Source organism: Panthera uncia (genome assembly GCF_023721935.1).
Source record: "Panthera uncia isolate 11264 chromosome C1 unlocalized genomic scaffold, Puncia_PCG_1.0 HiC_scaffold_4, whole genome shotgun sequence".
Classification (NCBI taxonomy): Eukaryota; Metazoa; Chordata; class Mammalia; order Carnivora; family Felidae; genus Panthera; species Panthera uncia.
Window position 1 is genome coordinate 89,909,004 of NW_026057585.1, and position 16,761 is coordinate 89,925,764.

At 54.0% G+C, this 16,761-nt stretch overlaps 1 long non-coding RNA gene across 1 annotated transcript in view; it reads left to right on the forward strand.

Annotated features, from left to right (window-relative positions):
• Positions 1–14,146: 14,146 nt before the first annotated feature.
• The window catches only part of LOC125913021 (uncharacterized), a 41,729-nt gene continuing 39,114 nt past the window's right edge, over positions 14,147–16,761 (forward strand). Inside the window, exon 1 of the long non-coding RNA XR_007454906.1 lies at positions 14,147–14,544. This is a non-coding gene — a long non-coding RNA (uncharacterized LOC125913021). The remainder of the gene's footprint in view (positions 14,545–16,761) is intronic.

A 16,761-nucleotide genomic window follows, 5' to 3' on the forward strand; every position in this document is an offset into this window, starting at 1 on the left:
AAGAGCAGAGCCCTGGACTGCCACGCCCCCCCCCCCCCCCCCCTCCCGCCTCCAGCCTACGGATTCGCGCGCTGCCGTAGAGGTGTTCCGTCTGGCGTCCCGGAATCCAAGGGGGTCGGATGGTGACACGACAGATAGATAGAAGAATAGCCGAGGTTTGTTGATCATTTACTATGCGCTGGTAATTGCTTTCTGCATATTAACTCACTTAATCTTTAGTACCAACCTGAGTACAAGTGTTATCATCCCCATTTTATAGATTGGCACACTGAGATGCAGAGGAATTAAATATATCACCCAAAGTCACACAGCTGTTGGGTGTCAGAACCAGGATTTGAACCCTGGAGGCTGAGTGAGCTCCATGTGCCAAGCTGTTCTGCCCCTCCCCCCGCTGCTACCCTGATTCCTGGCAGGCTCAAGCATACCCTCCTCTCTCAGGAGGTGAGCCCCAGCTCCAGCCCTACTCCAGGCCAGAACTCTGTGGCAATAAAAAGAGGAGCCCAGGCGCCTCTCCAGGCCACTCCAATGACTTGGCGTATCTTGTGGTTGGGCGCTAGACTGACCTAGGCTTGTGTCCCCTCTCCCATACGTATTAGCTACGTGGCCTTGGGCAAGCCACTTCACCTTCTTGAACCTCGCTCTCTCCTTCTGTCATCTGGGATGACAATCATACCTTCGTCAGGGGTTGGTGTGAGCATCAAATGAGCTAATAGATGTCAAGCCTCTAGAACAATGTGTGCGCCCTAGAATGTGCTCGGTAAATGCTAAGGGTGGTTGTTGTTATTGCTTTTTGCCCTCCCTTTAGGGTGATGGCGGGGACTGAGTAATGGGTGAAGGCACTTGGTACACGGAAGACAATTACACAAATGTCAGGGCTTGGTGTGACTCATATAAATATGGAGTGTTCAGTCTGGATAGCAGGAGGGGGTGGGGGCTGAGATGAGAACCAGCTTCCTGGGTGCTAAGTGCCAAGCGCCCGCTCCGTGGGATTGTAGCAAGGGCACCAGCAGCTAAGAGGCACGAGAAGGCTGCCAGTCTGCGCTGCTCCCTGAGCCACAGGAAAGAGCCTCGGGCAGCAACCCCTGGCACCTTTCTTTCCCTCTCGGGGCCTCAGGCTCCGCATCTGCAGAATGGGTGACTGGGGACGAGCTGATCTCCAAGCCTCCCCGTCCCAGCTCTGTCTTTCTATGACTCTGATAGAACGAGCGGATGTGAAAAATTGAAAGTGGGAAGCATATATGCAGTGAGGTAGATTGATTGCAAAAGTGTGCCCCGTTCTTCCCTTTTCTCTGTAATCACGCTGTCTGCAAATGACTTTGCAGCTTCTCCCTTTGGGAGGCGACCCTCTCCCCGACCCTTGCGACAGCCATGCCGGCAACTGTGGGCTAGGCTGCTGGAAGTTGAGAGATACGTGGCCCAGTCACTTCTGTCATCCCAGCTGACGGCCCGCTGATCGTCTGGCGGGTGAGAGTGAGACCGTGCTACACCAGCCAGTCAGCTCAGCGTCCAGTTGTGGGCAGACACACGGGCGAGGCAAGCTGAGACCAGGTGAGCCCGGCCCGGAGCCGGGGAACCACCCCGCTGACTTGCAGACAGGTGAGACGAAACACGTGTGTCCTGTTGTGTGCATTGGAGGTTTTGTGGTTGTTACTCAGCATTACTGATACGCATCAGCCGATAACTGATACACATGGTCAGTGGAAAAAGCGTGGCCTCGATCCACCGCCTAACCTCTGCTGGGGACTGTCTGTTGCTCTCGTCGGGAGGGTTTAGTGAGACGCTGGAGACCTTAGGCTCCAGACGGAGACTGTCCTTCTCGCTTCAGATTCCAGCTTTCCCACTTTCTAGCTGCGAGGGTTTGGGCAAGCTACTCCACAGGGAAGGCTCTGTTTTCAGTAAAACCTAGCTGATCACAGAACCCATCTTTGGGGTTGTCCCGTGGATGGAGTTAATACACGTCATACACTGAGAGAAACCATGCCAGGGTCTAGTTTCCAGGAGTTTCAGGTCTGAAGTCAGAGAATGTGACATTGAATCCTGGTTCCACCACTTGCTGGGGGGGGTGTGACCTTGGTCCTTTCCAAGCTGCCGTGTCCAGATCTGTAAATTGGGGCTCTGACTAGCCTCTTCCTCATCGCTGAGGTTCTGGGCGCGAAGGGCTTGAGCTGGTGACTGCCCCAGAGGGTGCTCAGGGGGGTCTCAGTTTCAGGGAGCTGCTCTTGGGGACGGGGAGACTCAGAACCGGATGTCCCTTGGAGAGCAGTTCTAAGTCAGATTCCTCAGATCAAAGACAGGGAGCCTGAGACCCAGGGTGGGGCTTGCTCAAGGTCACACGGCCTGTGGCTACGACCTACACATTCTGACCTACAGCCTGGAGCGCTTTCCCTGGTGCGAAGGTGGTCATGGCCTTGTGTTCTGGGGTAGGTGGCTCAAAAGACCAGACCGAGTTAGACCCTGCAGCCTGTCCCGCATAAGCCATGGAAGGAGCAGGCCCTCCCTGGGTGGTGAAGCCTCTCACCGGCCTCTCCCATGAGCCGGTCCAGTACTGGTGCAGGCAAGGCCCCAGAGAGAGGGGACCGGGCCCCTGATCCTGCAGCACCGTGCGTTGCGGGGTCAGGATGTTGAGGTGGCTAGTGACCCACGTGACACAGGCCTCCGTATGAGCACAGACGACAGCAGGGCCTCGGTTATTGCCCTGGGTATGCATGGGGAAACCGAGGCAAGGCCCGTTTGTGCAGAAGCAGAGCCAGGCCTAGAACTCAGGCCTCTGGGTCTCCATCCTGGGGCTTTTTGCTCAGCTTTCGCCACCCACCCCCCACCTCCCACACCTCTTTACCCACTACCTAAGGCTCCTGCCCCATGGGTGTGACAGACAGAAGGAAGGAGCTAGGCAGTTTGGAGACTGCCCCACCTCAGGCCTCAGCCAGGCTCAGGGAACCTCCCTGGGGCTGTCCTCCAGCCCCACCTCTGTCCCCGATGATTACAGGGCTGCCCCGCCTGGCTGCAGCCCAGACACTCCCTCCTGGGTCCTCTCCGGGGAACTGGTCCCTGATCTCATTGTCTGCAGGGGCCCCGCACAGATGCTGAGTCAGAAATTCCCCAGGCCTCAACCTGTCTCTGTGCCTGACCCTCCAGGTCTCAGCTTGTCTCCAGGGAGGAGGCAAGGGGTTCCCCTGCCTCTTTCTGTCCCTTCCCTGGGCTGGCCCCGAGGGGCTTGAGGGTGCTGCGTATGTGTGCAGAGGTTGTTCACATGCGTGCTGTATTTGTTCTGTGTGCTCCCTGAGCACGTGGCGGGTAGACTCTTCTGTCCGATGTGTGGGTCCCCTGGGCACGGGTTGTGCGTGTAAGTCACCCACAGCATGTGTGCAGGCACTGGTGGGTAAGGGAGCCCTTGGGACCGGGGCACGATGGGCTGACACCCTGAGCATTTACTACCCCCACTGTGTGCACTGTGTGTGATCAGAGTGTGCGCACGTCGTGTGTGTGTGCACATGTGTGTACACATCGTGATCACACCATTTGCCGTACATGTTGTGAATGCGCAGGGGCTGGTCCTCAGAACCAGGGCTGGCTCTGGGGGTGGGCTGGGGAAGGAAGGGCTTCGAGTTTCAGTGCTATGTGTGTGTCCCACTAGCTTGGCTTAGATCCTCCTCCCACAGCGCAGACAGGCCCAGGGAGTGGGAACTGTCTGTAGAGGGTCGGGGGAGGTGGATCACCCCAGGCTGGGTCCTGCCCTGGAGGCTGGTACCACGCAGAGACCTCGGCACTGCGTCTCCTGCCAAATAGAAATGGTGAAGGCAGGCCCTGGGGTCTGCTCTTGGCCAAACGCCCCTTAATCTTTGACCACCAAAGATCTTTTGCCTCTGGGACCCCTGCTGTCTTTGAGGGTCTTTCCTGTAACAGGTCCTTGAGCCTCCACGCAGGGGGGTTGTGGGCTCCTGGAAGCCCCTTGGTTGCACTTGACCTTACGGCTGGCCCTGCTCTCGCCAGGGAGTAAGGAGCTAGGTAGCCTGGAACCTAGGTCCGTTGGCATCTGGGTCCTGGGTCCCCAGCCTCTGCCCCATCTTGCTAGAGACTCCTGCAGCCACCTGATGGGGTTGGGGAGGGAACAATAACAGTGGAAGCTCATATCCATCCACCCATGTGCCCTCATGTAATCTAGGGCATAAGACACAGCATGGTCTCCTCACCCCCATTTCAGGGCTGCCATGGCAACGCAGAAGTTGGCTCACCATCTGCTGCCTGTGGGGACCTCAGTCAGGCCTTTGCTATGCAAAGAATTAGTGTGGGGAGGCACCTGACCTGATCTGGGATGGCTATTGGCCACATCTGGCACCTTTCAGCCCTGGAGAGTTCGGAGATGATGCAGCCTGGGGTCCATCTGGCTGCTGGAAAAGAGCGGACATCGAAAGAGCCCATGGATCTCCCTGGGGCTAACCTCTCCCGGTAGCGGCCTCTTCCAGGGAAGGATCAAAGACTTCCTCACGCTACAGTGTAAATGATTAACCCCTTCTGCGAAGGCGGTGGGTGGAGGGAGTGTAGATAGTCGGGCTTTCCTAGAAATAAGAAGCTTAAAATAACAAATGACCAATAGAGAAGGTTTGGGGCATGGGAGGGAAGTGTAGGGATGTTAAACATTTAAAAATTTAATTGCCAAGGAGCGCCTGGGTGGCTCAGTCAGTTAAGTGTCCAATTCTTGATTTTGGCTCAGGTCATGGTCTCACCGTTCATGAGTTTGAGCCCCACGTCTGGCTGGGTGCTTGACAGAGTGGAGCCTGCTTGGGATTCTCTCTCCTTCTCTCTCTGCTCCTCTCCCACTTGCAAGTGCTCTCTCTTTTCTTCTCTCTCTCTCTCTCTCTCAAAAAAAAACCCAAAACATTAAAAATAATTCAAAAAACTACTTGCCAAGGTGGTTCTAGGTCAGTGGTCTGGCCACTGCAAATCTAACTTGTCCCTGGGAGTTGGTGGGAGTCGGGGAGGGACCCTTTGCCTCTGCTGGGAGCTGAGTTTTTCCTAGTGGGCTCAGAGATGCTCCTACCCCCCACTTCTGGCTCCTCTGCATTTGTTTTCTTTGGGAAAATGTTCTCATGTTCTCCCTTGGATTCTCTGCTTAGTGTGAAAAGAGCAGTGGAGAGGGGGAGGAAGTCAGGATTCCAGGAGAGGAGTGAAGGGGGGGGGGGGGAGGAATGGGTGGGAGAGGGAGACAGAGAGGGGGAGAGAGAAGGGAGGTCTGAAGAAATATGAGACCAGTTGCAGGGTCTGTTTGCATCTCTGATCTGTCCCTAGAGGGCACATGAGTGTGGACAAGTGGCTTTTCCTCCACTCCCCTGTGCCTCAGTTTCCTTGTCTGTAAAATGGGTACACTAGCTTTCCAGGGTGGCCGTGAGGACTGGGGGAGATGGCTGTGGAGGTCTGGCACCGCGACAGCACACAGCAGTTGCTAAGGAAACGGCAGTCTGCACCCCTGGCCCCTCTGCCATGAATTCTGTGACAGAGAGGGAAGTTTCCAGAACCTATCCCAGGGCCTTCGCTCCTAGAAGGAGGATGCTCTGGCATCTGAGCCTGTCTCCTGCTGACCTGGGTCCCACAGTCTGCCTGAATGAGGAACCACCTCCCACGGGCCCCGGGCAGGTGCCACAGGCCTCCTCATCAGGCGACAGGTCCACAGGCTGGGAGTAACCCACATAAATCGAGGTCAGTGTACTGTGCAGAGCTGGAATGCCCCAGTCCTCCACCTCAGGCACCCCCACCCCCGTCCCCCCCCACCCCCCCAGCCCAGGCCCAATCCCAGGCCCAGGAACTGGGACAAAGCGGGAGATAAACAGGGGAGTGATTCTCAAAGGCGGAGCCTACCTTCTGGTCACGCCCAACACCCGGGCCCAGCCAGGCCCCAACGGCACCCAGCTTGGTTCCCTAGGAAAGATGGGGGCGGGGTTAGAGATACCGATGGGAAGGCAGGAGCAGGGCAGGGTATCCTAACCGGCTCCACCAATGAGCTCCTTTCTGTGAAATTCTAGCATCTGCAAATTTATTTCCGCCAGCAATTTACCTTTTCTGCAAGCAAGAGAAATCTGTTCTTGTTTATGAGTCACTGCTTTTTTTTTTTGTTTCTTTGAAAGATTAGAAAAAGAAGCATCTGTGGTTGGGAATGAAATGGGGGGGGGGTGAAGTTCAGCAGCAGGGCCAGTAAAAATAAGCTCAGGCATAAAGTCTAACAGGCTCACTCCCGTTCAACCAGAGAGATTATTTTGTTGGGTGGAGGTACCTGGCTTTACTAATATCCACACGGCATCCTTTTTGATAAAGCAAACATTTTCTAAGTAAATAAACTTTGAAGCTTAAAATTGGAAGCTCTGCTTGACACGATGTAATAAACTGGGAAATAGGCTGTCTGTAGAAACCTTTTAGAAACTATTAAGCCAAGTTAGAATGGTCTGGGGGAGCAGTTTAGCGTTAGACCCACAGCTGGGGGCTGGAGAAGGTGGCTGGACCCTGTCTCTGGGGATTGAGCCTGGGCCATCATCCTGTCCTCTGCAGGGGACGGGGTCCTCCTAGGAGCTGCACTCCTTCCCCCTTGGTGCCTCTGTCGGGCACCTCGGGCCACACTACCTGGTGTTGTAGCCTCTGCCAGTTGTCCTTACCCGCCCCTACTCCCTGATAGCAGTCCCCCAGCTCAAGACTACATTTCCCAGCCTCCATTGCTGTCAGTCTGACCATGTGACTGGGATCTAGCCAATGGGATGTGAATGAAAGTGCCCCAGGCAATTTCTGGGTGTGCCCTTTCAAGGACGGAGTATGCTTACCCTTTCTTCTTCTTAACTTCCTGCTGCTGGAAGACCTTTGGATCCCAGTATGGAAGCCGCAGGGGGAGGCTGGAAGAGCTGCCCCGGACATGTACCTCCGGACTGTCATATGAGACCGAAGTAACCTTTTATCTTATTGAAGCCGGTGTCTTTTGGGCTCTGTTACAACAACTTATTTTGTACCTTACCTTCTTCAGGTGGTAAACACAGCTTGACAACTGGCCCAAATCCTGAGTTGCTGTGCGTGGTGCAGCAGCAATTTGTCGAGCACGGTGGTTCCAAGCCCGTGAGACCTGCCTTCCAGCCCCTGTGCTCTTACCTGACAGCTGTACGACTTCCGGCCAATTACTTAATTGTGCTGGGAAGATCTCAGTAAGAATTGCTTTTTACGTGGTGACCCTGTGTCCGCATACACATGTCACTGGGACAGAACTTAGCCTTGTTACAAGCAGTGCCCTCTGATAGCTTCGATCCCAGTGGTTCTCAGAGTGGGGTCCCTGGACCAGCAGTACCAATATCACCTGAGAACTTGTTAGAAATGCAATTTCTTGGGCCCCATCCCGGACCAGCTGAATCAGAAACTGCGGGGGGGGGGGGTGGGTAGTGCCTAGCAAACTGTTTCAACAAGCCTTCTGGATGGTTCTGATGCGGCAAAAGTTTGAGAACTCCTGTTTTACTACATTAAAAAATGCTAGTTATTACCTATGAAAATTGATGTCATAACCCACTAATGTGAGTCAGACTCATGTAGACTTCACAGATGTCAGTCCGTTTTCCTGACAGTGTTCATTTCTTCTTCTTCAACTTCCCGAAATTTCAGTGGAGGTACTACCCCTACCTAGTCCATGGCTTCAAGGATAGGTCAAGACCCCTAGCCAGCTGACTCAGTGATTGGTTCAGGGGTGAGCATGGGATCCTTCCTGTCCAATGAAACCCACTCCTAAGACTTTTGCTGGAACTATCGGGAAAGATAAACTCTTTCCCCAGGGGTTGCTGAGCTGTAGGAGGAGAGTCCAGGACTGTCCTTGTCACTGTCACTGCCACTCCGGAAGAGGCTGCCTGACCCTAGAGGCATCTCATGGGGGGGGCGGGGGGGGAAGCTGAGGGGTGGAGGAGACAGCTGTCAGGGTCCACCTCAAGCGTCTCCGGAGCTGAGGAGCCCGCCCAGCCAGAGAACAGGGGTGGCTTTGCCACTCTGGGAGGTCAATACCCTGCGGGCCACTGTCAGCCCATGTAGTGAGGAGCTGCTAGGTAAATGCCCCCGGCTCCCGCTCTCCAGAAGGACAACGCTGGGAGGCAGCCTGCTTCTCAGAGATTCCAGAGGAGCCCAGCCCGTGTTACTTATCATAGCAAGTGTGGAAACACACCCTTTCTCCCCTTTCCTTTTCCTTGGTCTCAATCTCCTCCCTCTCTCTCCCTTCCTCTCTCTCTCTCATTCTTGTTTTCCCGTAATCCCCTCCCAAACACCACCAGGTGTCCAGGTCCTTGTCTCAGGCCTGTCCTCACAGAAACCCAAGCTAAGACAGAGTCCTGCTGACATTTGAGCTTTTGGATCTGGCCATACCTGAAACAGACTCTACTCCTGGACTTTTCAGTTCAGTGAGCTAAAAAACGTCCCCCCTTTTTCGTTACGTGTGTCAGTTATCTCTCACCAGATAGATAGTAGTTATCTGTTACTGTGTAACAAATTACCCCCAAAGTTAGTGGCTTTAAATGACAACCTTTAAATTAAAAAAGAATTTTTTTTAACGTGTATTCCTTTTTGAGAGACAGAGAGATAGAGCACGAGTGAGGGAGGGGGCAGACACAGAGGGAGACACAGAATCCGAAGCAGACTCCAGGCTCTGAGCTGTCAGCACAGAGCCCGGCACGGGGCTCGAACCCACGAACCGCAAGATCATGACCTGAGCCGAAGTGAGACGCTTAACTGACTGAGCCACCCAGGCGTCCCAAACAGTAACACTTAGTATCTCACAATTTCTGTGGGTGAGCAATCTAGGGGGGCTTTGCTGGGTCCTCTGGCTCAGGGTCCCTCATGAGCTTATAAGGAAAGTGTCAGCTTGGGCTGTATCCTCTGAAGGCTCAGCAGAGAAAGGACCTGCTTCCGGGCTCACTTGTGTGGGCAGAATTCAGCTCCTTGGGGGCTGTTGGATTCAGGCCCTCGGTTCCTCGCTTTCTGTTCCTTGCCATGTGAGCCTCACCACAGGCCAGCTCACAACATGGCAGCTGGCTTCCATCCGAGCGGGCACGGGAGGGAGCCCGAGAGGGGCAAGCAACACAGAGGCCAGAGTCTTGTGTCCCCTAATTCTGAAAGCAACACCCTGTAGTACTTCTGTTGCATTTTCTGTGTTAGAAGCAAGTCGCCAGGTCCACGGCACATTCAAGGGGAGGGGATTACACAAGGACACGAAACCAGGAAGTGGGCATCATGAGGAGCCATCTTAGAATGGGGGCCATGGGGAGGATGAACCCCGGCTGTTGTCCTTCTGTTTGATTTTCACCACGCACGCCGTTACGGCACCAGCTAACCTTTATTTAATGTTTCTTCTGGGTCCATCCCTGGGCTAAGAACTTCACCTGCATGATCTCGTTTAATCCTCCCCTGTGAGATCAGACCTGAAAGCGTCCTCATTTTACACGATGAGGAAACTGAGGTGCAGAGAGGGGAAGTAACTTGCCTGAAGGCACACAGCTTATTAAGTAGAGTCTTTGGAATTCATCAGAGACAAAGCCTTCGCGTGCCAGGCGATCAAAACCACCTCGGCCTGGTGAACACAAAAGCATTCGAGGGGCTTGAACAAGTTCATTCACTCTGAGTCTTAATCTTCTGCCCTCTCACAAGGTCTCCATTTCCTCACCCGACGGGTCCAGTGCCTATTACTGAATTTTCATTTCTGCCAGCATTTATAAACCTCCTTTGGGCCATGGAGGAATGGGGAATGTATTGAGGGCTATGGACCTTTCCCTCCTCTTAAGAATGCACTCATGCACTCAAATCCATAGTTGCCTTGTGATTTCATGGCGACCGACTTCCTGGAGGGACCCAGAGCGCCAGAATGGACTCTCATTGGCTCACCTTGAGTCATGTGCCCACCCTGGAACCAATCACTGCAGCCTGGGGAGTTTGGCGCTCCAGGTGGCCAGATCCTTAGGGACCATGACATCTCACCCTCTCATTTTACAGATGGAGAAACTGAGGCAGAGGGGAAGAAATGACTTGCTCAAGGCCACACAGCACTGGTGGGCCCTGGTCAGACTCAGGCAGTAAAGTCACGACTGCCCCTCAACCTGCGGGCTCCTGCCAGTCTGGGAAGAGACTGACTCATTAAGGCATCCCCAGCCACTTGTGCTGGGCCTGGCACACAGTGGGCATTTACTAAGCACTAGGGAAATTGATGTGAAAAGCCCCTGAAGGGCACAGAGCCTGAACCAATGGAAGTTGAAGTGGTGTTTACTCAGTGAGACCCTGGAACCCTGTCCTGCAAGATGTTATTAGGTATCCCAGAAAATAAAAGAAGAGGCTTTATGAGGAAATAAGTTTGTGAAACACAAAATGAGTTGACTTCTTCACATTAGAACTCAGAATTCTTTTTTTTTTTTAATTTGAGAGAGAGAGCGAGAGCGAGAGAGAGAGCGCATGAGTGGGGGAGAGAGGCAGAGGGAGACGGGATGGGCGGGTATCTTAAGCAGACAGTGTGTTTCAGTGCAGAACCTGTCATGGGGCTCGATCCCACTGACCGTGAGATCATGAGCTGAGCGGAAATCAAGAGTCAGACACTTAACTGGCTGAGCCACCCAGGCACCCCAAACTCAGCATTCTTAATAGGCTCAGTGCAGCGAATCCTTCAAAAGGAGGATATAGCATATGCAGTGTTTCCCAAGCTTGTTTGGCCACACAATCCTTCTCATTAAGTGGGATTTTTAAAGGATTAGTGTTGAGAAACGTATTTGGGGAAATGCCAGATGTAGAAGTAACAGCATGGACCAGGGTGGCGAGGAAAGGCTTCTTGGAGGAGGAGGCACCTCAGCTACATTCAAGGATACGAGGATTGAGGGAATCAGATGAGAGCAGGAAAAGCATCCCAAGTGAATCACAGGAAAAAGCACTAACTATGATATAATATATACAAGTGGAAAGACTTATACCGGTCAAGACTCCATTGAAGATAGGCATCAGAAGTGCAGTTCAGATGGGCTTAGGCAAAAAGGGAATTTTATTGGTCTATGTAACTGATTTCAGGCATGGCTGGATCCAGGTGCTTGAACCATGCCCTTAGGGATAAGTATCGGCTTGGTTCCCAGGCAGGATCTCTTCCCAGGGGTACCTGGTATCTCTAGGTTCAGATGCTGCCAGCCAGCAACCTCAGCAGGAAGTGAGATGCTTAGTATAATAATTTCAGTCAAAGTCCCAGGATGGACTCTCATTGGCTTAGCTTGGGCGATGTGCTCTGTCGGGGACCAATCATCGTAACCTAGGAGATCTATCTGGGGCTCTGATTGGTCAGAACCTTAGGGATCATTGCACCCCATCCTCTCATTGACAGATGGAGAAATTGGAAACCAGAGAGCAAGAGCAACTTTCTCAGGGCCGCCCGGCAAGTGAGTGGCAGCGTGAGAGCAGGAACTTTCAGTTCAGGGCTCTTTCTGCTGCGGCTGGGGGGCGGGGCGGGCACTTAGACCAGTGTGGCTGGACCGGTGTCTTTGTATTGAGTGCTGCGGGGAAGCCCTGCCTGGAGGAGCCCAGCCTGTTGAGGGGGCTGGAAAGGACAAGAGTTCCAAGGCCTTGAAGGACCAGCAGGCCTCGGCAACAGCCTTGTGACCAGGTTGGCTCTGAGCACGTACGGAACTGGTTGTGGCCAGTAAAGGTGGACCAGAGGCGAGTAAAGGGAATGGCTCCCTGGCTTCTGGTGGGGGTGGCTGGGGCAGCGGTGCGTGTGAGGAGGGAGAATGGGGGGGTCTGTCTGAGGCCGGGTTCCTTCTCCCTGCGTTTCCATATCTAAGCTGGTGCTGGGCCTCTTGGTGCTACCTTCTAAATACCTCCAAACTATCCACTTCTCTCTGGTTCTACTGGATCCCACCTGGGTCTGAGTGACCATCATCCTGCACCTGGCTGGGGCGCCTGGGGGGGCCCAGCCGGTTAAGCATCCGACTCTTGATCTCAGCGCAGGTCACGATCTCACGGTTTGTGAGTTCGAGCCCCGAGGCGAGTTCTGCACTGACAGTGTGGAGCCTGTTTGGGATTCTCTCTCTCCCTCTCTCTCTGCCCCTCTCCTGCTCTTGCATGCATGTGTTCACGCTCTCTCTGTTCTCTCTCAAAGTAAATAAATAAACTTGAAAAATGGTCCCCCTACTTCCATTCCTGCCCCCCTGCCCTTGCCCCTCCCTCCCCCCACTGCCTTAGCTTAGTCTCTTCATAGCAGTCTGGGTGCCCTTGGAAAAACTCAGGTCAGATGTCATCGTTAACATTTTCAATGGTTCTTCACTGCTCCCAAGATAAAATCCAAACAGTGGCCCCTCAGCATCAGTCTTGCCTCCTCATGGAGAATTCTCCCCACCGCACTGAGGACATATGCGTTTCTCCTTTAAATGAGTTTCTTCTTGAAAAAGCCACATTCCCTTACCTCTGAGCCTTTGCACACGCTGTTCCATTTGCCTGGAGATCTCCTTTTCCCTCTTCTCCTGGCTAAATCCTCATCTTCCCTCAAATTTTTACTCAATGTCCCTTTCTTTCCTTGAGGAGATCTTTAGTGCCTTCCTTGAGACCGGACAGGGGCCCATCCACTACAGGTCCCCACGGTGTCCCCTCCCTGGGAAGCGAGGAAACTGAGTTCCAGAAACGGAAGAGACTCCTCTGACGCCAGATGACTGGTAAATGGCAGAGCCAGTGAAGTTCACTTCAGTGAAGATGTACTGAGTGCCTGCTATAGTCCCCTCCTTGTACCAGGTGTCCCACTCTAGGGGAGCCCTCAGACCAGCTGGGGAGACAGGCCTGTGAACAGGGGTGAGGATGGCAGCTGAGGGAGCTGGGAGAAGGCACTCCAGACCTAATCTCAGAGAGACAGGGAGAGCTCTGGGAGGTGGTGATGGCTGAGCCAGGATCTGATGGACCGATGTCCAGGTACATGTGAAATAATTCATTTGCTCACTGAGCGAATGAACGAATCTGCACATCTGTGTCTTTGGGGAGGTAGACATCAGGGGTAGGTGCACGTGTGTGAGTAGATGTTAGAAGGAAGCAATATCCGTGTATGTGCACTGGGGTGTCAATATCATGCAGAATACGCTATGCGCATAGATACACGAACAGGTGCATTCACAAGAGTGTATGTATGTGAGTGCAAATGTGGGTTTACGGTGTATACACGCATCCTGAGGCAGCATCATGTCGTGGAACCTGGCTGCCTGTTTGAATTTTCAGTCTGTCGCTTATGCATCCCGGGCAAGTTAACCCCTTGGCCAATCTGTTCATCAATAAAATGAGGAAAAAACCAGTTATCTCCCTGGCTGGGGAGGGTGCCCTTAGAAGCCTCCAGACAGGCATTCTTACGCAAGTGACTTATTTTGGGAGAGTCTGTAAGGGAGTGAGGGAAGCAGGTAGCACTGGAGGTGGCCAGGCACCAAGCTGAGAGGCGGGTTCATCCGCAGCTGGTATGATATTGGCCCACCCCAGGGAAGGAGGCAAGATCTTGCCAGTCAGTCCCTGGCTGTGTGTCCCCAACCCTTCACCTGGAGGAGGAAATAATCTCGTGGCATTTTCCGGTGAGGCAACTTGGGTTGGCTGAGGGCAGCGTTCCAGAGAAGGGGGCCGATGGGAGCCCGTTGCAGCCTGAAGCGGCCGGGGGACAGGCCCTCCAGCCTTGACTATGCCCTTGCCTCTCAAATGACCCTCCGGTGGTATCGGCCTCCCCTGGAACCTTCCTATAAATGCAGAGTCACAGGCCCTACCCCAGACCCGCTGACTCGGAACCCACCTTTTCACACGATCCCCGGACTCGAAAGTCCCAGAAGTTCAAGGAGCACTGTATGAAACAGTGACCTCAATGGGCTGTTGCAAGGATTAAACGGGGTTAAAGTGTAGGAAGCACCTGAAAAGCGTGGAGTGGGATTATTTGTGCTGTGTTTGTGGGCTTATCCAGATACTTACGTGCAAATGAAGGCACACAGGGAGGAGGCCTGGCTACAAAATTGGCAGAAATCAGTGCGAAATGAAATGTGGGCCCCTTGTTAAGAGAATTTGACAGTGGACAGAGCCTTACACTTCATCTTAGCCAAAAGGCCTAGAAGGGGAGCGGACAGAGCCTTAAACCAGGCGAGGGTGGGGGTGGGGGTGGGGGCTCTGAACTCTGGGGCCCTCTGGGAGGGCACAGGTGGCAGAAGGAAGCAGGCCTGTGAATGTGCATGTGCATTTGCGTTTCTGAGGCCTTGCTGATCCCTCGCTTTCCTTTCTACCATGAGTTGGCCCATCCTTGTGGTTTTAGAGCCAGAGCGAGGAAAGTCTGGGTGAGGGGTGCGGCCGGGAATGGGGCTCCGGTCCCCCCCTCCCACCGTCTCTTGGGTTCGCCCCCACCCCGGAGCAGCACGTGCACGTGTGTCGGAGCCCGGCCTGGGCGACTTGGGGGAAGCGCGAGAACTCAACGGCTGAGAAATGTTCTCTCACGTCTGCACGCTGCGAGGAGAGTTATGTTCCCCCCATGAATCGTGGGCATCCGTTCCGGGGAGCTCTGACTGCTCAGGAGAAGGGGTGTGAAATTTAATTTGCACTAATTACCCCGAAGTGGGGGGCGGGAAATGAGCTGGCTCCGTGCACGTTCGGGACTCTCCTTCTGTGTCAGGGTGGGGGTGGGGTGGGGGTGCTGGTACCATGGCAACTGCAGCTGCTGGGATTTGGGGGGAGGCATTGGGGGAGGCTGGGTAGACCTGGGGCCTTCGTCCCTGTGACTGTGGGGGTCTCGAGGGGGGGGCAGCCCCAGGGCCTGGGCTGAGCCGGGGGGGAGAAATCCAGAGGGGCAACTGGCAGAGAGACGGTTGCGGGGGGGGGGGGGCTCTGGAGCCGAGACAAATGCCCTGCCGGTCTCCTCTGGCTCCTGTTCCTTAGCCTCAACTGTCTCTCCTTCTCTTCTCCCCTCTCCCCTCCCCCTTCCCGGCCACCTACCCTCCCTCCCATCCTCCTCTCTCCCCATAGACGCTCTCTCCTGCCACCACTAGAGGGCGCCGAGGCGCCGTGGTCGCCCTTGATTTACCTGCCTCGGTTGGGCTCTGGGCGCCTGGACCGGGTGGGTGACAACGTGCAGGAAGCCCCACAGCAACTGGGTCCTCAGAAGAGCTGGGCTGATTTTACTCTGTTTGGAGCCTGGGGCAGGTCTGGGCTGCCCCCAGTGGCAGAGACTGTCATCATGACCTGTCCCTAACAACCTTAACTAGAGGGAGTTTTGGAGGGGGAGTGGGTGTTCCCTTGCCACCCGGAGGGAAGAAGCCTGGGTGTCCATCCAGCCCTCTCACTTCCTCCGGCCCGGTGTGACCTTGGGCAAGTTCCATCACCTCTCCGAGCTACAGGGTTTTGATTTTTGTTTTCTCCTCTGCAAAATAGGGGCAACCAATGCCACCTCAGTAGTGAGGACAGGACAGAGTAACATACGGGCCCTCAAGTGGGAGCTTTCCGTTGCCTTAGTAGGTCAGCCAGTCAACAAATGTTAATTGGGCACCTACTAAGTTCTAGGAACTCTGCTAGGCACTGGGGACAACTGGGAACAAGGAGGACACAGGGCTTATCGTCAGGAAGCTTTCAACCTAGCAGGGTGAAATTATTAAAAAAAATTTTTAAGTGTTTATTTTTGAGACAGAGACAGCTTGAGTGGGGGAGGGGCGGAGAGAGAAGGAGACAGAATCCCAAGCGGGCTCCAGGCTCCGAGCTGTCAGCACAGAGCCTGATGTGGGGCTCGAAATCATGAACTGCAAGATCATGACCTGAGCAAAGTCGGATGCTTAACCTACTGAGCCACCCAGGCGCCCCGGGATTAAATGATTATACATAATTGACAAGGCATTTGAAAATTTTTATAAATTCTTGAGTCATTATAAATGTGTGTAACGCGTTATGAAAGAAAAGTTCAGGATGCCTTGGGCACGAGGATCAAGGAGCCTGATCCAGTCTGACATTCAAGTTCAGTTCTTTTTTTTTTTTTTAATGTTTATTATTTTTGAGAGAAAGAGAGCCAAAGAGCAAGCAGGGGAGGGGCAGAGAGAGACGAAGACACAATCCGAAGCAGGCTCCAGGCTCTGAGCTGTCAGCACAGAGCATGACATGGGGCTCGAACTCTCAGACCGCAAGATCATGACCTGAGCTGAAGTCGGCTGCTTAACTCACTGAGCCACCCAGATGCCCCTCAGGTTCAGTTGTAAAGGAAGCTGGGCTTAGTCACAAGGGAGACAGGAGGGAAGGGTCTTCCAGGCAGGAGGAACAGCATGTGCGGAGGCCCTGAGGGAGGAGGAACAGGATGGCTTCCAGGCTGTTCTGTGTGGTGGAGGGGGGTGGGAAGGAGTGGGGTCTGAGATGAGCTGGAGAGCGGGCAGGGCCGGGCACCTGGAGGAGAGGGGTGCAAGTCCGGTCCTGGAGCAACAGGATTGCGAAGGAGAAGGCACAGTGGCCCTTTTGTGACAGGGGAGGTGGCGTGATCAAAGGGACGTCCATGTTTCTGAACAGGAAAATGGATTTTTTTCTTCTTCCCCAACAGTCTTATAGCATCTAAAAATAAAGCAGACATGGAGAGGACTTCCCGGTAGTGGCATCATCATGCTGGATCTCAAATGTGGATAAGAGGGGGCCCAAGTGGACCAGGAGGCGAAGCCAGCCTCACCGCATCCAGGGGAGGACTGAGGGTCAGGACCCTGGGCTCCAGGCGGCTGCTCGTGGAGGGTCTTTTTACTATAGGTTGCCTCAGTCTACCCATCTGTGACATGA